The sequence below is a fragment of the Pan paniscus genome, chromosome 1 (assembly GCF_029289425.2).
Source record: "Pan paniscus chromosome 1, NHGRI_mPanPan1-v2.0_pri, whole genome shotgun sequence".
NCBI classification, from domain to species: Eukaryota; Metazoa; Chordata; class Mammalia; order Primates; family Hominidae; genus Pan; species Pan paniscus.
The window spans coordinates 170,872,698-170,897,547 of record NC_073249.2 but is presented as its reverse complement, the minus strand read 5'-3'; the positions used below and the strand labels follow the sequence as shown (position 1 = coordinate 170,897,547).

Genomic DNA, 24,850 nt, shown 5'->3' with positions numbered 1-24,850 from the left:
TGCAGAAGATCAGAGGCAGTAAAAGTCAGAGCTGAGATTTGGATCTAGATCTATCTAGCTTCCAAAGACAACAAAAGGCAAATGTACATAATTGCCAAAAGAGGAAAGCAATGAGCTTTAGTGAAGATAAAGTATTGTTTATTCCAGGTAGATGGTCAGAGACGGTAGACCCAAGTAGATGAAATTGGAAGAATGCCACTCATTTGTTAAGGTACAGTTCCAGTGCCCCCTCATCCAGGAAGCACTGACTCCCCTGCCTAGATAGTTTCTTCCTTCCGGTTTTCCTCAGTCCTCTCTGTATTTACCACAATTTTTACATTATAATCACTTGATTTTAATAATCTGTTTATGGGTTTTTTTCTCCACTAGCCAATGACTGTCTTAAGGACAGGAACTTTAATATTTTTTACTCTTTTTTTCATGCTATTCTCATAAAATATTAATGTGTTTCTATCAAAATATTTACATAACATATTCTGGTCTCAGAGATTCATAATGCAAATAAATAAATAAAGGTTCTAAGAACTCTTGCAAAAGAGATTTGTTTAGCCTCAGCTAAAGTAACATTTCCCAATTCTGTTTGACCACAGAACTCCTTTTTTTTTAAGAACACTTACTGATATTTGTGTACTAATATTTTGGAAAATAAACCTTGATATAGTTTTCATACATTACTTTCTTTAATGTTTCTTTTCTCTTTGTTTTTGGGGTGATAGATAAGTAGTGGTGTTCACTAATTTTATAATATAAAATAAATTTTCATCATGTCAATTGCTAAAAGAAATTATGCTGTGTAGCAAGCAGTAAACAGTTTGTTAAAGAAAACTGCTCTCTTGGTAAGAAAAAGTACTTGGCATTTCTGTCTTTGAGGTAGCCACACTTGTCCTAGCAATGTTTGTGTGTCTGCATGGTGTGTGTGTGTGTGGCGGGGGGGTATGTGGTATGTGTGGTGGGACATCCCTAAATCCAATCCAAATTTGCTCCTCACTTTGATTACTCTTTCAGATTGTTACTTCATTCCTTCACAAGCATAGACTTCTTTGTCTGCTGCTTCTGTTGAAGCACATAAATCCAAGTGGCAGCTGTAATATTTAGAAGTATAAAATACATGGGAAAGGGCTCAACAGTTTTCTCAGTGCTAATGGCAGCCAAGGGCTGAGCTGTGTGTGTCATAAATGGTAGGGTTGTCCAAAGGAAAAAAATCCTTTGTAGGCAGTTTTATCCTCTTTAAATTTTTGCTTTTAAAGAGTGGAATCTTTCAGTAGCAGAAGCAGTTACAATCAAACCTCACCTGTTTTTTACATCTCACAGCTCCTTGGGGAACAGAGCAAATGAAGATGACCCAGTGAAAAAGGGGTAGTGATGCCAAGTTCTTAGCAGAACGGCTTTCCAAAAGACGTGCTATGCAGAGGTGCTTTTCTGTTTTATAACCATTTTGGTGTCTCTTGCTCCATGAAATGACTCTAGAAAAGTCTCCTTTTCTGCAGCCATAAATGCCTCTACTATGATCCTCAGGAAAACACTCATAAAACACACTCATGTGAGGAATTCAATGTTACTTGTCTCATGAGTCCCCAGTGTACTACATATGCAGGCATAGACCTATATTTAATACCAAAACATTTGGAAATGGTGCACCCCAAGATTCTCAGTTTCCAGTATAATTATAAAGCACTTGCTAAAGTAGAGTGAAAAAGATGTTTTTATTCCTTAATGTTGTTTTTGTTTTATTTACTATGCTTGGTAAGTAGGTAGACTCCTAAATAAAAAACAAAAGTTAATTTTAAAATATTGCTGGTAACATTTTGATCAGGAAAAATACCATTATTGAGGACCTACCATGGATCAGCATTATGCATTTTATTCCACTAAATTCTCGCAATGCTCTTATAAGGTAACATTTATTCTCATTTTACATATGAGGAAAAAGATCTCAGAGGCTGAGAGGTCACAGAATTATGAAATGCTAGAGCTAATGTCTGAAACAAGGTTTTCAACATCTCCAAGGGTATAATAGGAATGCTGGAGGAGTGGAGGCAATTTCAGGTCAAGTTATCTATGAGATAGTATCTGCAGCAAGACATGAGGACATGAGCCTAGAGTCACTGTGTTGCAGGATTTTTGTCAGCCCCTTTACTGGACTCTCAGAAGGGGTGCCATCTACTCAGCCCACTGTGCTCAACCCCTTGCTGGAGGGAGCACATGAGTGAGCAAGTGCAGAACCTGGCCAGCCACTTCATGGAGCAAGCTCCATGCGGGGCCTGCATCCAGAGCAGGTATACCACCTCAAGGGGAATGCGGCAGCCCCCAAGTGAGGGTGCCTGTGACCTTGAAGCCCCAGAGGGGGTGTTACAGTGCTTCTTTAGTTCCACCAGCCATTGACAGTGGCCTGTTAGCAGCTCAGTTGGCTCCTTTCCTCATTGCATGGGGTGGCTGCCCTCTGCCACTGAAGGCAAAGGGCCGGTGTGACAACATTTCTAGGTACCCACAGTCAGTGGGTCCCGAGCTCTTGTCCAGCATCCAAGAAGAATGAAGTCACATGGATGGTTGAAGTGTGGTGAAGGCAGATAATTTTATTGAGCAATGAAAATGGCTGTCAGCAGAAAGGAGAGCTGGAGATGGGATGGGAAGGTCAGGACCTCTTCCCCAAAGTCAGGTTGTCTCTTCCCTAAGGTCAGGCCATCTCACTTTCTACCTACCGAGTCTGGGATCTTTATAGGCACCGGACACGGAGGGCATGCTGATTTGTTTGTGAGTATGCAAAAATGGTTAAAGCAAAAGACACTACTCAAAGTTGGGCATGACAGTGTAGAAAACCAATTAGGAAAGGATAGGTATACGTAAAATTGGTGAAGGGTGGAGATCAATCAGAGGAGAGCATGCCAAACAGGAAGACAAGTTGACAGGGAGACATCACTCCTGGTTCATGGCCTCTTCTGTGATGGTGGTGCCATTCCCTAAGATGGAGAAGGGTGGGGACTAACTGGGGTTTGAGAGGCAGAAATCAAAAGTACCACTGGGGTCATAGAATTAGCTAGTGTCAAGTTAAAAGGAAAAGAATACAGAAACTACTAGATATTTTTCTGCAAAGAAGCATCTGTTGCAGGAAAATGGCCACAAAGGTCAGGGGTGCATTATAACTTTCATAGCTCTTTGCACTTTTAATTTCTTGGGCCCTTTCCTCCATTAATCTTTTATTAAATGTTTTATGACTATATTGGTGTAATGACAAATATAATCTAAGCTAGCAACATTGTCATACATTTATTTTTTTCTTCTGATGAAAAAATAAAAATGAAAACATTTCTTTGGCCTCTAAATTGTGGGCCCAAGGTACTGTGCCTGATGGATATGTTGGCTCTCATAACAGTGTTGAAATGAGGGGAGAGTGAAAGGGGAATGGGGTATTCCAGCAACACTAAGGTCCTGCCACCAATGGGCTAGAGTTCGTGAGCTGCACTTATCCGCTGATGGCACTGGAACCACCAAATGCTGCAATCTCATTGTTCCCTCAATTGCTGCAGCTGCTCAAAGTGCCATCACAGAAATTTCTGGAATGGTCACAACTGCTACTGAGCAGAAAATTTCAGGGTTGCCATTGCCAGAGGTACTGCCAACTGCTGAACTGTTCTTAATTTCTTGTCCTTTCTCATCTCCCTGTAGTATATTTTATTGGCAGAACCTGATGGGAAGTCAGCAGGCCTGGGAGTCTGGGGCTTGTCATTTGCAGGCTTCCAGTCCTCCATCCAGGAGACCACAAGAGAGCAAATTCTGGATTGATAATCAACCGATAAGTATCTGGCATATGCATGTTAAGTTTGAGATGTCTGTGAAAGATAACAATGGAAATGTCAAGTGAGAGCACTTTGAGGGGGGTATGGAGAAATGAGTTAGACAACTAAGCCTGCAACTAAGATCACCAACATTTCCACGAGATAAAAGAAGAAAAACTGGCAGAAGAGCCTGAGAAGAAATCCAAGTGGAAAAGCAGCCAAATGTAGAAGCTAAGAGGGGAGAATGTTTTTAGAAAGGGTGGATGATCAGCTGCGTTAAACACTGCTGAAAGGCTTAAGAAGACAAAAACATGAAAATGTCATTGAATTTCACATCATGGCCATTGTTGGTAACCTTGACGAGGGTAATTTCAATCAAGAGCTATGCACAGGGGCCAAAATGGCTTCGTGCTTTCTGATTTACTTTATGAAATCCCCTATGGTATGTGGATTATTACCTCACACATCTACTGAGTTCCAAACTCAGCTTTCTGACAAGTCCAGTCTTGTTTCTACTATCTCAAAAAGTTATAAAATAATCACTGTCCTTCCTTTATGAGCAATAACACTGAGAAATAGAAGCTTCCAATCCTTTCTTGCAAAAATTCTGGCCATGTGCAACTTGGACCACATGGAATCTCAAATTAAAAAATATTCTTAGATGAAAAATTCCAAGGCCTCTAGCATTTCTCATCGGTAAGTGCTTTGAGTGTGCACAGATGGAAACCAGGAGTAGGTATGGTCTTCCCATTACCACCACCCCAACACTTATTTTATCATCCTTTCTTTAAAGAGCAGAGAAGTTTTGGTGTTCTGATCCCTTTATTTCAAGGCAATGGCAGATAACTGTAGATCACATCTGTCAGCTAAAAAAATCCAAGGAAGCTGTTGCATGCTAGTCAGCCTTCAGAAGATGAAAGGTCAAATAATAACTGGTGAGGTGAGAGGAGCTGTGAAAGGGGAAAATGAAAATCTATTGAAAAATGAGGAGTTACCAGGTAAGGCTAAGTAGCTGAGAAGGGCCCCAGGAGAATATTCTTGCTGATTCAAAAAAGTCCATGGAATTACTAGTGGCACCAACAGGAATATTAAGATAGAGAAAGAATCCAAAGAAGAATGATATTTTGTCATCTCTGGGGCATTCAATTATCTGGGAAAATCAGGTACATTTCTTTTTCCAATTCCTAAGTTTGTCTTTTGCCTACATTGCTGTAATGATTTCCTTATTTGTCTCTGGCAATTGTCATAAGCCCTGATTATGACTCTCTACACTATAGAAAAGATGATATTCCAAACACACAAGTTTAACCACATAGTTTAAACTCTCCATTGCTTCCCATTACTTTCAGGATAAAGTGCAAATTCCTTAAGATAGCTTATCTTTCTTACCTTCTCCACCCATCTCCCACCAGATACACATACACCCCTGCCCCAAACTCCAACTATAATAACTACTCCCATTTATCCTGGATAATTCCTGTTTTTCATTCCAGCTTAGATATCACCTCGTGTGGAAAAAAAAAAAATCCTTCTCTAATCTCTAAGACTGGGCTAAGTTCCTTCACTGGGTACCTCTAGCCCTGCCTTAACATATTTCTCTATATAGATTATTTGACTGACTTCTCCACTAGACTGTAAACTCTTGAGGGTTGGGACTATGTCTTCTTCTCTATTATAAGTTGTATTAGTCTGTTTTCATGCTGCTGGAAAAGACATACCCAAGACTGGGAAGAAAAAGAGGTTTAATTGGACTTACAGTCCCACATGACTGGAGAGGCCTTAGAATCATAGTGGGAGGCAAAAGAAACACTTCTTACATGGCGGCGGCAAGAGAAAATGAAAAAGATGCAAAACCAGGAAGGCCTGACAAAACCATCAGACCTTGTGAGACTTATTCACTCTCATGAGAACAGTATGGGGGAAACTGCTCCTGTGATTCAAATTATCTCCCACTGGGTCCCTCCCACAACACATGGGAATTATGGGAGTACAATTCAAGAGGAGATTTGGGTAGGGACACAGAGCCAAACCATATCATTCCACTCCTGGCCCCTCCAAATTTCATGTCCTCACATTTCAAAACCAATCATTCCTTCCTAACAGTTCCCCAAAGTCTTAAATCATTTCAGCATTAACCCAAAAGTCTATAGTCCAAAGTCTCATCTGAGACAAGGCAAGTTCCTTCTGCCTATAAGCCTGTAAAATCAAAAGCAAGCTAGTTACTTTCTAGATACGATGCGGGTATAGGTATTGGGTAAATACAGCCATTCCAAACAGGAGAAATTGTCCAAAACAAAGGGGTTACAGGGCCCATGCAAGTCTGAAATCCAGTGGGGCAGTCAAATTTTAAAGCTCCAGAATGATGTCCTTTGACTCCATGTCTCACATCCAGGTCATGCTGATGCAAGAGGTAGGCTCCCATAGTCTTGGGCAGCTCTGCCCCTGTAGCTTTGCAGGGTATAACCCCCCTCCTGGCTTCTGCCACAGGCTGGTGTTGAGTGTCTGCAGCTGTTCCAGGTGCATGGTACAAGCTATCACTGGATCTACCATTCTGGGGTCTGGAGGACGGAGGCCCTCTTCTCACAGCTCCACCAGGCAGTGGCCCACTAGGGACTCTGTGTGGGGCTTCAACCCCACATTTCCCTTCCAAACTGCCCTAGCAGAGGTAAGGGGCCCACCCCTGCAGAAAACTTTTGCCTGGGCATCCAGGCATTTCCATACATCTTCTGAAATCTAGGTGGAGGTTCCCAAACATCAATTCTTGATTTCTGTGCACCCAGAGGCTCAACATCACATGGAAGCTGCCTAAGTTTGGGGTTTGCACCCTTTGAAACTATGGGCTGAGCTGTACATTGGCCCCTTTTAGCAATGGCTGGAGCAGCTGGGATGCAGGGCACCAAGTCCCTAGGCTGCACAGAGCATGGGGACCCTGGGTCAGGCCCACAAAACCATTTTTTCCTCCTAAGCTTCTGGGTCTGTGATGGGAGGGGCTGCCATGAAGACCTATGACATGCTCCGGAGACATTTTCCCCATTGTCTGGAGGATTAACATTTGGCTGCTTGTTACATATGCAAATTTCCACAGCCAGCTTGAATTTCTCTTCAAAAAATGGGTTTTCCTTTTCTACTGCATCGTCAGGCTGCAAATTTTCTGAACTTTTATGATCTGTTTCCCTTTTAAAATGGAATGCTTTTAACAGCACCCAGGTCATGTTTTGAATGCTTTGCTGCTTAGAAATTTCTTCTGCCAGATACCCTAAATCAGCTCTCTCGAATTCAAAGTTCCACAAATCTCTAGGTCAGGGGCAAAAATGCCACCAATCTCTTTGCTAAAGCATAATAAGAGTCACATTTGCTCCAATTCCCAACAAGTTCTTCATCTCCATCTAAGACCATGTCAGCTTGGACCTTATTGTTCATATCATTATCAGCATTTTTGTCAAAGCCATTCAACAAGTCTCTAGGAGGTTCCAAACTTTCCCACATTTTCCTGTCTTCTTCTGAGCCCTCCAAACTCTTCCAACCTCTCTGTGTTACCAAGTTTCAAAGGTGCTTTCACATTTTCAAACATCTTTTCAGCAACACCCTAATCCTGGTACCAATTTACTGTATTAGTCCATTTTCATGCTGCTGATAAAGACATACCTGAGACTGGGAAGAAAAAGAGGTTTAACTGGACTTATTTTACCATCCCATAGGGCTGGGGAGGCCTCAGAATCATGGCGAGAGGTGAAAGGCACTTCTTACATGGTTGTGGCAAGAGAAAAATGAGGAAGATGCAAAAGCATCTTCTGATAAAACCATCAGATCTCGTGAGACTTATTCACTACCATGAGAACATTATGGGGGAAACCACCCCCATGATTCAAATTATCTCCCACCCGGTCCCTCCCACAACACATGGGAATTATGGGAGTACAATTCAAGATGAGATGTGGGTGGGGACACAGAGCCAAACCGTATCATAACACTAATGCCTAGCACAACATATGGCTCATTTTATCAATAAAGACTCATTGAATAAATAAATTCATGAGAGAGAAAAAAACAGCTAGGACAATTCCAGGGGCTGAATTGAGCCTGGACATTCATCACTCAAGATGTCTCAAGGGAGTGCAGCCAGGAAGGAATCATTGTTGAAAAACTGAAGGTCAAAGTCAATAAATCCAGACCACATGTCTGGTCCAAAGACAGAATATCAACCTAAGAATGAGTTGGCAAATAAAAAGTTTGGTGAGTTTATAGAAATATAGGACAAGGTACAAGGAATGGCTGAAGGAGAGAGGTTGTCCTGTTCATTTGGGCTGCTGTAACAAAATACCTTAGATTTTGTGGCTTATAAACATCAGAAATGTATTGCTCCCAGTTCTGAACACTGGGAACTCCAAGATGAAGGTACTGGCAGAGTCAGTGTCTGTGGAGGGCTCACGCTCTGGTTCATCATTAGCACTTTCACTGTGTCCTTACAGTGGAAGGGGCAGGGCAACTGTCTGGGGACTATTTTATAAGGGCACTAATCCCATTCATGAGGGTGTTACCCTCATGACCTAATCACCTCCCAAAGTCCTGACTTGATACCATCATCTTGGGGATTAGGTTTCAACATATGAATTTTGAGGTAACACAAACATTCAGACCATAGCAGTGGAGAATCATCAGTTTGGAGCCCTTTTGTGTGTACTCATCAGGTCTAGTGGAAGTGGGGAGAAGAGTTTCAAGGGGCTCATCTAAGCTGACTTGCATGTATACAGTAAAGTGTAATAGACACATCACAGGGTACTGGAATCAGATCGCTTGCATTTGTATCCTGGCTCCTCCATCTCTTACTAGCTCTGTAACTTTGAAGAAGTTACTAGCCCTTCTACACATCAGCTTTTCTCATCTGAAAACAATCATACTAATAATGCCAAACTCTTAAATTCATTGTGATTTGTTGGTTGGTTTGTTTGGAGACAGGATCTTGCTCTTGCACCCAGGCTAGCCGGCTAGACTGCAGTGGTGCTATCACAGCTCACTGCAGCCTTGAACTCCTGTGCTCAAGCAATCTTCTCACCTCAGCCTCCCAAGTAGCTGGGACTACAGGCATGCACCACCATATCCTGCTTATTTTCAATTTTTTTGTAGAGATGGGGTCTCACTATGTTGCCCAGGCTGGTCTCAAACTCCAGCCTCAAGTGATCCTCCCACCTTGGCCTCCCCAAATACGGGGATTACAAACTTCAGCCACTGCATCTGGCCTAAATTCACTGTGATTTTTAAATGAGCTGATTTGTGCAAATTCTCTAAATTAGTACCTGGTACATAAAAAGCTCCCAATAAGTGTGAGAAATTAGTAAATATTAATGATGCCTTCAAGATTAACACATGCCACATGTGTCCAGCCTCTCTGTGTTGGTCCACATTAAGGACTTTCCTAAAGGCAAGTCCCCCTTTGTTTGGTATATGGTATCCTGTATCTCAGACTTTTTTCACTATGCATAATAGAGTTCTTTCTACCTGCAACATACACTTGGACAGAATATATTTAGAAGTTTAAGATATGAGGTTACTTAACAGCATTTTCTAACAGTGACATGAAACTGCCAAGGCCCTGTCCCATCTCCTTTCACCCTGCTTACTATGGCTGGGGTCAAGCAGCATCATTTCCTCTTTGAAGGCACTGAGACATCCCCAACAGGATTTCTGACTCAGTGGCAAAGGCCCCATTTGGATATTGGACCCCAATCTGAATTGTGCAGCTTCATTTCCTAGAGAAGCCAAATTATTAATTTCATGATGTAGGTAGTGATATAGAGGCTTTGTTTTCTTAAAAATTCTTATTCTTTAACATCTGGGAGGCTTTACATTCACAGCAAAAATAAAAAGGTGGATTCATGATCCATCCCTTCAGGATGTTGGGCTAGTGGGGACTCTCCTAGGCCCCATCAGTGTCTGCTCTCCCAACTGGGTGCAAAGGGTCCTTGTGGCCTGCAGCAAAGGAGCTGGTGGGCAGGAGTAGACAGTGCAAGTGCCCCTGAGAGATGGACAGGGAGCACAACCTCCTTCTGTCTCCAGCACATCTCAAAGATGTCCAACTCAAAAATGACAAACTGCATGGGACACCATTGGGCATCTTCAGGCTTCCCTGCTCCTGGGGATCATGGTGTTCACACAGGCACATACCACACTCACTTCCGCTCACACCCACACCCAGATTCTACTGACTCTGGCAAACAGATGCAGGCTAAATGCTAGGACCACCTCCCCACAGCTGCTCACACCTTCCCAGGAGGGCTTGTCTCTTGCACCTGGGAAGTGGCCTATTTCCTCTAGAGCTAACCAGGGCAGATGGACGACTTGGCCAAGGGCCCTGTTCCCACAAGGACAGAGGGTGGGCAGGCACTTGGCTGCTAACAGAGCAGCCCTGGTCGCCACATATGGGCTGACTTCAAGCAAAGGGACACCCCATGACCTGTCAGCAGCTTCTTCTGCAATCATCTCTCCAGGGTCCATCAAGGAGTAAACTCAGTGCAATGCAGGGCATGAGGGTCACTAGTGCTGGCCTCCTGGAGGGCTCTGGCTCGCTGGGCCAGATGGTTTGGTCTTGGCTTGGGGTCAGTGGCTGCTTCTTTCCCCAAGATCCACTGGCAATTGCTCTGTTGAGACAGCTGGAAGGCATCGGGGACCCAGGAGTGTATCCTGCAGAAAAACTCCCAAAGAAGAGGATACTTGGGGTCAGAGTCTCAAGGAATGCAGAGTGCATCCTGGGTAGAACCTCCACTGAAGCCTGACAGGGTCAGGTGCTGGGAAGCAGCCAAGGAGGCCTGGAAGCACGCCCCACTGGAAATGGGTATTGTGGGCAGAGGCCAAGGCTCTGCAAACATCTCTCTCCCAGAATCTGGAAGAGATGATCCCAGCTCTGCTGGGAGGGAGGATGGATGAGGCTCTTGGGCAGGCCTAGTGGTTTAGGGATAGCAGCTTAACAGTGTGGTGATCACAACTTCAGGAGGCAGGTCCCAAGGCAACCAGTGCTAGTGACAGAGAGCAGGCCTGCTGACCTGGCTAGAAGCTCGTGCCTCCTACTCACTCTCCCCGCAACCTGGGAACCAGAAGGAAGAGTGTGACAGGCAGGGCTCAGGCAGCACCTGCGAAATCCCTGGAGAACTGGGGACAGAGAAGACAAAGAGCAGGGCCTGCTCACACACATAAAGGAGCACACACTGCAGTGCCCAGCCTGCCACTGTGGCAGCCGTGTGCTGCCCCAGCAGTTAATGCCACCCTGGAAGAGTGGAGAGCTGACCAGGACCTTGGCCTTCTTTGACTCCAGGGGTATATCAGCTCCGAGTAGAGGAGCTGGCCACACAGGGAGCCCCGGGAGTGCTTGGGGTGGCAGCACAGCTGGGGGTGGTAGGTGTGCACCATTGGCTATAGGCCCTAGGGCTGTCAGGCCACAGGATGCTCTGGATAAAGGAGGGTGTGGGGTGGATGTAGCTGATCCACAGGTGGATGTGGTGAAGGAAGATGGCTCGCAGCACCTGTTTCAGTGCTGCGTTCCACCTGAGCCCGGCAGGGGTGCCCGTCATCCACTGCAGCAGATTTGGAAGTTACCCCGCCACAAGGTAATAAGCTTGTCTCTTATATTCCTTCTTATAACTATTATTTTTTTCTCTTTTGTAATTGCCTCGGCTTGAGTAATAAATATGGGCTCTAAAAGTGTAAACATACAAACAACAGGTGGAGGATCTGAGAAATCCAGTTAATTCTTTCCTGAGGATTGGGACAGAGTTTTAGTGTAGGCAGCTCCTGCTTTTATCCCTTCTTGGTGCCTTGGCCTCAGTCACGTTGCCTTCCTCCACAGGCTTCTGCTAATTGACACTACTCTCTATAATTCTGCCGTGGGTACCCTAACTGAGAGTGCCTTTTGATTCTTCTGGGGAAATTCATCTACACCATTTCCTTAGACTTCTCAATCATTTCCTCATACTATAAGTAACACCATTTTAGAATAGGAAAACAGTTTTCCCATTCTTCATCATGACAGCCATTATTGGCACCTGTTATGTTTTATCATAGCTCTAAACTTCCTCAAGTTCATGGTACTTAATGTCTCAGTAATTCCTTCATGGCATGCCTAGGCTTAAAGAAATACCTAATAATTCTGTTTATTACGTAGTTAGTACAAAACAACTTGTTATAATAAGCATTATATTATATTATATATATATATTATATATGAAAAAATATATTCTGAAATAACCACACTAACTGTATTTGTTTGCTATGGCTTTGTATTAGTCAGGGTTCTCCAAGGAGACAATGTATATAAAATAAGAATTGGCTTGCACATTTTGGAGGCTGACAAGCCTTAAGATCTGCAATCAGCAAGCTGCAGACCCGGGAGAGAAGATAGTATCATTCCTGTCCAAGTCCATGAACTAGGAGAGCCAGTGATGTAAGTTCTAATCCAAGTCTTGAGTCCAAAGGCAGAAGATCAAGGTGCCAGCTCAAACAGTTAGGGAACAGTTAGGGAGAGAGAATAAATTCTTTTTACCCATCATTTTATTCTCTTCAGGCTTTCAACAGATTGGACAAGGCCCACCCACATTAAGGAGGGCAATCTGCTTTCCTCAGTCCGCCAATTCAAATGTCAATCTCACTCAGAAACACCCTCACAGGCAAACTCAGACAATATTTAGTCAAATATCTGTGCACTCGATGGCCCAGTCAAGTTGACTCATAAAATTAGCCATCACTCGTTTTGATGTTAATAAAATATCCCAGACTGGGTGGCTTAAACAGCAAAAAAATTGTTTTCTCACCGTTATGGTGGCTAGAAGTACAAGATGAAGGTGTTGACAGCTTTGATTTCTTCTGAGGCCTCTTTCCTTGGCTTGCAGATGGCCGCCTTCTCACTGTGTTTCCACATGGTCTTTCCTCTGTGCGTGAGCATCCCTGGGGTCTCTCTGTGTGTTCAAATTTTCTCTTCTTATAAGGACACCAGTCAGATTAGATTAGGGCCCACCTAATGGCCTCTTTTTAATTTAACCACCTCCTTAATGGCCTTATCTTCAAATATAGTCACACTTTGAGGTACTAGGGTTACGATTTCAACATATGACTTTGAAGGTGGGGAGACCCAAGTCAACCAATAACACTTACTAACGGGGTTTGTGGGCCCATTTGCCGTTGTACATTTTCTCATACCTTGGAATCACATTCATCACTGCCACCCTCACATTGAATTTTATACAATACAAGCTTGGCATCACAGTAGCTGCCAAAAACCCATTTTCACAAAGATGTAACATCATCAAATGGAGTGAAGCATTATCTAATATTGAGACTCACCTAACGGAAATGATCACAAGCTAATACTTTGCAAATGTCAATCATCACTGTGTTTTCCTTTAAAATGTGGGATATCTTGAGGTGTCCCTATCACTTGTGGTGCCCAGAACACCTTACCACACAGTTTGAGAACCATAACGATAGGTGACTTACATATTTATCACGTTGGTCTTCCCACTAACTTCCAGTTTAGTATTGTCCATTTAACTATTTATAAGAGGAGAAAACTGAGGCTAAGGCTGGCTATGTAATTTTACCAAGGTAACACAGTTAATAAATACTAGAATCAGGTCTACTACTCAGTTTTCCAGCACTGCTACTGGGGTAGAGATAAATACTTATATTTACATTGAAAAAATGTATAGTTAAATAATCACACTTACTGTATTTGTTTGCTTCGGTTATGTATTAGTCCAGGTTCTTCAAATAGGCCATACAAAACCGGGAGTTATTGGGAAGAACAAACATGATAAATGTGAAAAACTGGGTTGCTCCTAACAACATAGACGTTTGTTAATATAATGCACATACATTGAAAAAATATATACTTAAATAATCACACTTACTGTATTTGCCTGCTTTGGTTATGTATTATTCAGGTTCTTCAAACAGACCACACAAAACTGGGAGTTATTGGGAAGAACAAACGTGATAAATATGAAAAACTGGGGTGCATAGTGTTGCTTAGTATTCTACATTCAGTCCCACCTCCTTTTCGTGTATCAGTCCTTCCTGCACGTCAAAAAGCTATAAAGTTAAAAGATATTTTTTTCCAGGCTTTTTTGCAGCTGGGGCTCCGGAGGCCAATTAGTATTTTTCTTTCTTTTTTTTTAAATTTTATTATTATTATACTTTAAGTTTTAGGGTACATGTGCACAATGTGCAGGTTAGTTACATATGTATACATGTGCCATGCTGGTGTGCTGCACCCATTAACTTGTCATTTAGCATTAGGTATATCATCTAAAGCTATCCCTCCCCCCTCCCCCCACCCCACAACAGTCCCCAGAGTGTGATGTTCCCCTTCCTGTGTCAATGTGTTCTCATTGTTCAATTCCCACCTATGAGTGAGAATATGCGGTGTTTGTTTTTTTGTTCTTGCGATAGTTTACTGAGAATGATGATTTCCAATTTCATCCATGTCCCTACAAAGGACATGAACTAATCATTTTTATGGCTGCATAGTATTCCATGGTATATATGTGCCACATTTTCTTAATCCAGTCTATCATTGTTGGACATTTGGGTTGGTTCCAAGTCTTTGCTATTGTGAATAGTGCCGCAATAAACATACGTGTGCATGTGTCTTTATAGCAGCATGATTTATAGCCCTTTGGGTATATACCCAGTAATGGGATGGCTGGGTCAAATGGTATTTCTAGTTCTAGATCCCTGAGGAATCGCCACACTGACTTCCACAATGGTTGAACTAGTTTACAGTCCCACCAACAGTGTAAAAGTGTTCCTATTTCTCCACATCCTCTCCAGCACTTGTCGTTTCCTGACTTTTTAATGATTGCCGTTCTAACTGGTGTGAGATGGTATCTCATTGTGGTTTTGATTTGCATTTCTCTGATGGCCAGTGATGGTGAGCATTTTTTCTTGTGTTTTTTGGCTGCATGAATGTCTTCTTTTGAGAAGTGTCTGTTCATGTCCTTTGCCCACTTTTTAATGGGGTTGTTTGTTTTCTTCTTGTAAATTTGTTTGAGTTCATTGTAGATTCTGGATATTAGCCCTTTGTCAGATGAGTAGGTTGCACTCACACTGAGATTTTTTAGATGGGAATAAGGTGGAGGTTATTGTCCTGTTTGAGACTTGGACAATTTTTCTGCAGTGGCATCCCAGCAACTGGACTGCAGGCTTACATGTCAAAAGTCACAGCACTGAGTAGATTCAGTGTTCACTGCCCAGTTACCAAATCTGTGAAGGTTGAGAGCATTTGTGACGACAGCAGCAGATGCCTCCTAATCTGACTTATTGATCCTTGGCTGTAGCCACTGAGGGATGTTCTTAAACTCAAGAGTTCCAGTGGCTGTCTCCTAATTTCCCACCTTTTGGACTGCGGCAGAAACAGAAGCTGTCCAGTGTGTGCGTGTGTGTGTGTGTGTGTGTGTGTGTGTGTGTGTGTGGAGGGGGGTGGTGGCTGGAATCATTCTTGTGATATTCTGGGACATTTTTTGAAGACTCAGCTATTTTCCACATTTTAAGCCCTTAGAACACTTTAGAAAGCCCGAATTCCCTGTTAAAAGATCCTTAAGATACCTTGAGTGATACATGTTTTCTATACGTAAGTTTGGATGATACATTGTAATATGTTAATAACTTAAGAGAGAAAAGCCACTACTTTTGTATTAGAGAAATAGGAAATATAATAGTACATTTCAGCCATCATGACCTATATGTTTAGAAGGCTCAGGAATTAATGGGCTACTTTCCATTTCTGCTATTAGGATTCATTAAACAGTTAAATGGTTTAGGTGGATCATTTCAAAAATAGACTTTTCTGTATTCTCCCATTAGCTTTATTTTTGAAGATATAGTCCCACATATATTTCTTGGGAAATACACACACACACACACACACACACACACACACACAACCCTTTAGATGACAGACAATATAACTGAAACTTTTATTTTACCAAGAACATGAGGAAAGAAAGACATGCTATTTTAACACAAATATAAATAGATTCAATAAATCAAACTTGGCAGAGTATCAAAAGAGAAAATCAATTCTGATAATCCTAACTGTAGAGAATTCCCTAGAACTTCAATATGGTCCTGAATTTGGGAAAGTATTTCTCCTAAAGGACTAGTCCCAGCTAAAAGAATTGAGTTGTGCCTTGGTAACTGTTCCCATCAAAGCATGAGGCAGTCTCTGTTTAATATCCAGTCTGAATGTCACTGAGGCCCAAGCTTGCCTTGTAAACCAGAGAAAGGAAGCAGAGATGTTGTCTGCTCTGAGGTCAGTGGTATCAGTAAGCACCCTGGCAGGCACACGCAAAGGGAAAATTGAAAAGGGTTTAATCAAAGGCCCATTTACAGTTAAGGTCAGGGATAGGGGAACCAACATGGGATGGAGAAAGACTAAGGGTCTAGCAATGGGGGAAGTCATTACTGCCTCTAGTACCGAATGGGCAATACCTGGAACAGCGTGAGCAGTGTAGCCATGGAAAAGGGTGCACCTGGCAGGAGCTGTAGCCATAGATGGAGAAAGGCAGCTACTGCTAAACCAGCAGGGCAGCCTAGCTGGCAAAGATAAGAACAAACGTTTCCAAAGCCCATCCTGCCTGGGAAATGTTTCTGATTTCGTAGTAAAACAAAAAACCCTGGATTCCGTGTGACATACTCATTAGGTGTTCTTGGAAATGTTATTTAAATGTTCTGAGATAGGCTTCTTAGCTTAAAATGGGAATAATAATGTCAAGGATGTCATCAGGGTCAAAGAAAACAGTATATCTGAGAGTTATTCAAAAACTACAAGACAGTGAAATTCCACTCATTTTATCATCATTATTATTATAATCATTGTTAATATTATAACCTTCAGAGACGCCCATTGATTTTAAAACACTATTTCAACAAGCCATCTTATGACAAATATGTGATTTTTCTATATGCCAGAATATTTCAAAGCTTCACCACTGCTGTCTACCAATATATAAATAGCAGGGCTACAGAGAACTATTAGTACAGTGAAGTTTTCAGAGAGTAAATAGGATACTGTAAGCTTAAAGGAAATGGAGAAAACACAAGTGGCAAGCCTTCTTAGATTTGGTATTCAGGAAAATCTGAAATTTGGAATGTGAGAGGTTGGAGACATGGTCATTCAGACAGTCATTAAACCTAAGGTATCAATATGGCAAACCTATTTCCACCTCGTGCACCTACCTCATGTGCCCATGGCACACTGCAGAGCGCAGAGATAATATCAGAACCCAGATCACATTGGAGCTGAGAGAAAACATTAGAATCTTCCTTAATATAGCATTCCAGGCAGATACTGGTAATTAACTGGAGGCAGGAGAGGCGGCACATGAGATGAATCATATTGATTATAACTGGACGCTCAACAGATAGGCAGTATATTGAAATTGACTGAACACTTGGATAGTTGTTCGAGCCTCACAGTTTTTAAAGGATTCTGATAAAACAGAAAGTCCAGAAAAGAGCAATCAGTATAGTTGAAAGACCTAGTTATGTTTTCCAGAAAAATGAGAAGACTTGGGTAAGGATAAGAGTAAACTCTTCCAAGTATCTGCAGGGCTATATGCTAAAGAGGGGGTAGATAAGTCCATTGTGATCTCAGGTGAAGTAACTAGAGTTTATGCGTAGAAGTGTCTGAGAGACCTTTATCAGATGTTTAGCATTTGGAGCTAACCAATAATAAAAATGTAGCCTTCCAACATACTAAGTTCAGTTGAATCTGGGTGAACCTCTATCAGGGGTGTTTTCAAATAAAATAATTCCTGATTTAGGAGAGTAGGTAAGCTAGATGACTATTAATATCCATTCCAGGTGTATATTTCCACAGCCCTAGGTCTTTTTGAGTGCTCAGAGGTGCTTACCAGTTCTCAGAGGGCAGCTGTAAAGGAAAGCTGTATTGGTTCACTTGGGAATCTTCAGATGGGTATAGAATTGGCAAAGTCCCACATAATCCATTTGCCAGCTTTATTTTACAATGTGTTAGCCAGACCTCCCCTAGCCAATATTTTTTGCCCCAGAAAGGAAAGCCCACAATACAGTAAATTACCGATGATGCTGCCAAAAAGGAATTTCACTCTCAGATCAAATTTGGATTAAATGTAGTAAATCCAGGGCATTAGTTTTTAATAATCAAAAAGTTCTGTCAATATGCTTTAAAAGAATAAAATTCCTTCTTTTAAAGGTCCGTTTGATGTAACACTTGAAAGCTGAGATGCAATCAATCATTAACAATGTTTAATATTCTCTACCTTCTAGAAATACAATACAGTCAAGGTGCTGAGGTGTAAAAACTGGCCAAAGCTCAATGCTCATATAAGATGAAACCACTTTTGAAGTATCATTTTCTTACCCACATTCAATTTAGTCATTTCTTCAGTATATCACCTTTATCCATCACTACTTATTTGAACTTAAAGACTTTACCTGATACTTGGGTCTCTAGGTACATGTAGGGGAAAGGAAACATGGTGTAATATCCACAAGAAAAGCAAAGATTAGATTTCTCAATTTAACCTGGCAGCAAAATAGGACTTAGATATCTCGGAATGGAATAGCTAGACATTTATTTAAATTCAAGCAAACAAATCTCAGCAATGCTGCCACTTTTGGGTGGCCAACCTGAAGACAGGAATTCTGTCTTATTTTTCTCTATTTCCTTAACTCTCAGCCCAGTGCTCAAAACATAATGGCAGTCAATATGTATATAGTGAATTGAATAAAATGCAAACTACAAAGTCCTCCCTTCTCAGAGTATTCAATATATGGAATTATCCTTATTTTGTTGTGGTTGTTTTCTAATATGTCTGTCTCCCACACTAGCCTGTGAGCATTGATAGCCCCAAAGAATGATCACTTATGTCACTGTTCCCAGTGTCTAAGTCAGAGCCTGGTGGGCATTCATATGTTGGTTGAATAAATGCTTTCCTCAATGAGTTTATACTCACACACACAAACAGGCTTTACAGATGAACAGCACTGGTTAGTAGGAAAAACAATGGCTTTCAGAGTGGCTGGAGCCAGCCTAAAGAGTCTTAAATCAACTATTTACTAACCATTTACCCTACAGAAAGATACTTATCCTTTCTGATCTTCAACATCCTCCTCTGTAAAATAGGGAGAATAGCGGTTTAAATATGTGATGTTTATTATTTATAAAACACTTTCATGCATATATTAATTATCATTAGTTTTCATTTTCCCAGTTATATACAGATGTACCATAGGGAAAACAATCATATGACAATTAAGATAAGAGGCTTTGGAGTCAGGTTTCCTGGTTTGAAACCCAGACTCAAATTTACTAGATATATCACTTTAGGAAACTTTATCATCACCTCTGTGCCTCAAGTTTCTCTTCTATAAAATAGAGATACCAATAATACCCACTTCATAGATTGTTTGGGAGTAAAATTTTGTTTTGCATGTGAAGTGCAAAGAACAATATCTGTGTACATAGTACACAGAAAATGCAGTGATTTTTTTTGCATCTCTCTCTTCCTTTATATTGCACATAGAAGTCCTTGAGTATTATCTAGCCCAACATGTAGCAGTTCAAAGCAGAAATCTCCTTCTTATTCTATTCTGACTACATTTTAAAATTATATGATATTGATTCATCTCATCTTCTTTATTAACTTGCTGAGGTCCACAAGTAAATTTCCAATTCCTCTTTTACTACAACACTTTTCAGAATCCCAATCCCTCAGTCTCAATGCTGGCCCTGAAACCTAACCCCACTATGGTGAGTTCTATCTCAGTTCATGTTTCCTCCACTTTTCCAGTCACTGATTAAATATTTCAAAATCATTTCCACCTCTTTTTTTTCCTCCCTAACCAATTTTTATCTCAGAATCTTAGTCTTTCTCCATTGTGTTTTCCAAATTCCTTCTTTCTGCTCTATTCTGCTAGTGGCACCCCAGCTCAGATTCATATCATAAACCTAGGCTATTGCATCAGCTTCCTAACTGATCTTTCAGCTTGTAATCCCTCCGTCTCATCTTTCACACCATGGCAAGGCCAATCTTTCCAAAGCACCACTCAGATGTTATGGCTCCCTCCTCAATACAGTAGTGCTCCAGGTTGTTGCCAATGTAAGGGTGAAACTCTTCCTGTTGACATCCATAGCTCCCTTCATCTGTACCCCTTTATCTCTCTAGGACTAAACTTCCAATAAAGGATGTGGGAAAAGTACTAATATTTATTTTATAGACTATTTAAGTGAGGAACTATGCTACACACTTTTGCAATTAAAATGTCATCTCATGCTTCCCACTCCATACTGATTCTCATATATTCATTTGCCCAGCACATGGCTTCCTATAAATGTGAGAACTGCTGCAAGCCACTTTACTTTCAGCAAACTCTACCAGACTTCACTCCTCATTACCCTTTGTGTATCTCCTCTCTACTGGCTGTCACTTTTATCTGTCATATCACCTTCGGATCCTGCCTCCATTTCCTTACTGTGACTCATTGGATCAGCAACAGAGTTTCACATTACTCAAAGGGGCTATGATCTGACATTCCCTTAAGGTAGTCCTTTCATGAACTGTTTCTGGACTCCAAACATAAAAATTACTGGCAACAGGGGCCTCTTTGAATCTTCTGGAACATTGCTAAAGCCAGATGCACATTCAGATTTCTACAAAAGCAATATGAAGTGGGCATTATTACCCCATTTCTCCCAATAAGAAAACCAAGCCTTAAGACAATTAAGTAGCTTGTTCAAGGACACACAGCTAGTGAGTGTCAGATCTAGAACTGGAACCCAGGTGCCTCGAGATAAAATCCTGTGTTATTTTCTAAGTACATGTTTCTTGCACATATAATAAAATAGGTTACTTTCTTCTATGTACTTACATACTTCAGTACTAACAAACAAACAAAATATCTATTAGGTATGGTGGTAGAAATTATTTTCTGTACCACTCTCCATTCCTAAGTCTTTTGGAATGATACAAACTCTCTGACATCTCAGAATACAGCAGAAATTGCCTTCCTGCACTTTGAATGCAGCAGGACATAGAGAAAGTGAAAAGACTTATGAACCAGACTAGACAAATCACAATGGACTGACTTGATGGCCTTGAGCAAATTATTAACTCCCTGGAGGCATTTTCTTATGTAGAAAATGAGAATAATATGTCTTATTTCACTGAGTGGTAAGGAATGAAAACCATATTTTAAACACCTGGGCAAATTGACAAATGTTAACTCACCATCTCTTCCATTCCATAAATGACTATCTCCTTTTGCTGCCAATAATGAATATATTTTTAAGAAGGAACTTACTCTACCCATATAATTCTAAATCTTCCAATTATAGTCTTCCAAAGAAGACTGAATTCTTCTTTGTTTGTGGGTTAATGTCTTTATATAAAATGACATCTATTGGGAAGAAATGTGATCAAATCAAAGACCAATCTAATTCCTTTTTGTAGATTCATTAAATTATTTAGAGAAGGGAAGAACCCACTAGCTGCCAAAACCTTGAGTGGAAGCATAATTTTAAACACTAAACTGTCTTACCACATAAAGAGCAATACAATTCTAACCTCAGAGTTATTCAATCTCAGATGGAGAGAAATTAAACAGAAATGAGTTATATAAGTGAGGAGCCCCATACCAGTTTACAATATTTTCCAGGAATTTATTTATAGCAGTCATGGAAAAAATATTGAGCTTCTATTTTGACCTTAATAGTGTATGTGGCAGAGCACCTTACAAAGTTTTCTGATTGGTTTTTACTGTTATTTTATTGTAAAATCTGTGTTTTACCAAATTTTCATGATCAACAAGATTCAGAAGGGCCCTTAGTCATAATCTCAGGCAATATCCCACTCATGTAGGCATCTCATCCTCAGAATCCAAGGGCTGAATAACTACCTCCTACTGGAGAGAAGAGAAAGAGAGGGAAGAGAGAATAAAAAATGACAATAAGTGCTTAGGAAACAGCCTACCACACAGGGTTATTAATAATAGTAAATGAGGTTACAGTACTCTTTATTCATCTAGATGTTAATTTCTTTGGGAAAGCTGACATTGAATTTAGTTCTAACAACACTTTTCTAGATTATACTCCTTTGTAAGTTCTTTCTTTCTCTGCCTTTCTGCTAGGAGTCCAGTTCTGCACCTGCTTCTCCTCTGATTCTTCTTTACCAGCTATCCATATTTACTCCATCCTGATGAGCTTCAGCTACCACTCCTGAAGTGTGATTCTTAAATCTCTATCTGCAGTTCAGAACTCTTCTGAATGCCAGAAACCATAGGTCCAACTGATTGTTGACCATTGCCATCTGGCATTAAACAGGACTTCAAGCATAAATCCAAAACTGAACTCATCAGATTTACCCCAAAGCTCTTTTTCCCCTTGACAATTAGTCAAATAAAAATATAAACCACAGGTGTCTACTTATAGTTTTTATTTTAATATACCCAAGTTCTGGAGTGAAACTGAAAAATTCAACGCATCATTAAAGGAAATAAGAATTCCCAAAAAGCATCTGTCACTACCAAACACCTAGAGTCTGATTAATTTACAACAATCATTTTCCTTTTTAAAAAAGAAAGTTTTCTGAAGTATAATTTATGTGTAAATGACTTTCTTTTCCAAGACATAAGGGAAGAACAGGGAACATATTTACTATCCTCTATTAAAAAATTTTAATTCCAGAAAAATATATTAAAAAGTGAGTTTTAGACATTGAACAACAAGCAGCAAAATACTAAGAGAAGGAAATCAAACAAGGTGAGTTCTATGATTGCCCAACTTACAGCCTAGAGTTGCAAAGCATGTAGGGAAAACTCAAGTAAATCATGTCTACTTGATCAAGTAGATCATATCTGGGGACGTAAAAGGTGACTAAATCTTCATAGATACAGTACCAGAGTGGAGGGAGGTACACACACACACACACACACACACACACACACACACACAGGTAGAGAGAGTGACCATGAGCATGCTTCAGAGATCTCCAGAGAGGTCCTCCAGATGTTTGACTAAGTACTAATTTATGCATACATGAAAGGAAACAACCCAAATCCAGAAAGAACCATTGGAAATTAGTAAACCAAAAAATTTCCAGAGCTTTCAGAGGGCTGAAGTGGTTTGTGTGACAACCAACCCAAGTGGAAAGACATTGTAATAGAGCATCAGGTCAAATTACCAGAAGACAATCACCATGGTAGTGGGGTTAAACTAGTTCTAGACTTACAGCTACTCTTGACATGCCTTAACAAAGCTTAAAAGCAAACATCAAAATGATTCAATTGATTCCAAATTACTGCATTCCAGAACAACATCCAATACTATGTAAAGGAATACTACAAAGCTCAGCACCCAACAATGTAAAATCACAATGTCTGGCTATGATGGTTAATACTGAGTGTCAATTTGATTGCATTGAAGGATGCAAATTATTGTCCTTGGTTGTGTCTGTGAGGGTGTTGCTACAGGAGATTAACATTTGAGTCAGTGGACTAAGACAGACAGACCTACCCTTGTTTTTGGTGGGCAACATCTAATCAGCTGCCAGCACAGCTGGAATAAAACAGGCAGAAGAAAGTGGAATAAACAGACTTGCTAAGTCTTCCAGCCTTCATCTTTCTGCTGTGCTGCCCTTGAACGTCAGACTCCAAGTACTTCAGCTTTTGGACTCTTGGACTTACACCAGTGGTTTGCCAGGGCTCTTGGGCCTTTGGCCACAGAGTAAAGGCTGCACTGTCGGCTTCCCTAATTTTGAGGTTTTGGGACTTGGACTGGCTTCTCTGCTCCTCGGCTTGCAGATGGCCTATTGTGGGACTTCATCATGTGATTGTGTGAGTCAGTTCTCCACAATAAACTCCCCTTTATATATACCTCTATCCTATTAGTTCTGTCCCTCTAGAGAATGCTGACTAATACACTGACATTCAATACAAAATTAACAGGATATTATAGACCATAATCTGGAAAAAAATTAATAGAAACAGACCTTAAATGACAGAAATAATAAAACTATCAGACCAAAAATATGTTGAAATGTTTCATCTTTTCAAGAAGAAAGTGAAAACATAAACAGAATAAGAAGAAAAAATGCAAGATATAAAAATAAGACGCAAGTGGAATTTCTAGAAAAAAAAATACAATGAAACTAAAATAGAAAATAAACAGGTTGACTCCTGAAAAAGAAAAATTAACTTGAAGATATAATGGTAGAAACTGCCCAAAATGAAATACATAAAAGCAAAAGAAACATAAACAGAGCATTAGGACAGAACAAAGAAAATATTATTCAAAAAAAAGTTATTGCTTTAAAAATTTATACCAACAAAGCAGTGTAAAATTTATATGTAGAATATCTGCACTGTAAGTTAAAGAAAATTCTTTTGGAAAAAGAAAAATGTGGCCAGGTAGATATTCAGATCTACAAAAGGAATGACCCTTAGAAATCTTAAATGTAGACTTTTTCTCCTTAAATCAATTTGTAAAACAAAAATAATATTAAGTTGTAAAATTTAGAATATAGGTAGAAGTAAAATGCATGACAATACCAGAATGAAGTATAAGAAGGGGAAATTGAAGTACACTATTGTAAGATTCTTATACAGTACACAAAGTCACATAATATAATTTGAAGGCAGTTGTAGGTTAAAATAGAAAATCGTAAATCCTAAAGCAACCACTAAACAATGTACTGCAAAAAAAAACAACTATTGAGCCAATAGTGGTGAATAGTAAAATACTAAAAAATAATCCAAGAGGAGGCAGCAAAGAAGATAAAAGGAAATAAGAAATAGAAACAAATAGAAAATAAATAGCAAAATGACTATTTATGCCCACTGTATCAATAAATACATTAAATTTAAACGGCCTAAATACTATAATTAAAAGGGGGATCATTTTCAAACTAGATTCAAAAAGCAAGACCTGACTCTACGCTTGCCTATAAGAAAGGCACTTTCAGTATAAATACATGCATGGTACACATGTAAAATAACATCAGAATGACTGAGAGTGTTTCTGCAGGCACCCCAAAAGGGAAGTCAGAGACTCTACT

General features: G+C 40.4%; 1 long non-coding RNA gene across 1 annotated transcript; it reads left to right on the top strand.

Moving 5' to 3' along the window:
* The first annotated feature begins 17,165 nt into the window (after nt 1-17,165).
* Nucleotides 17,166-22,212, top strand: LOC130540501 (uncharacterized). The gene is made up of 2 exons (XR_008954483.1): nt 17,166-17,331; nt 21,927-22,212. It is a non-coding gene; the product is annotated as an uncharacterized LOC130540501 (long non-coding RNA).
* Nucleotides 22,213-24,850: the final 2,638 nt, after the last annotated feature.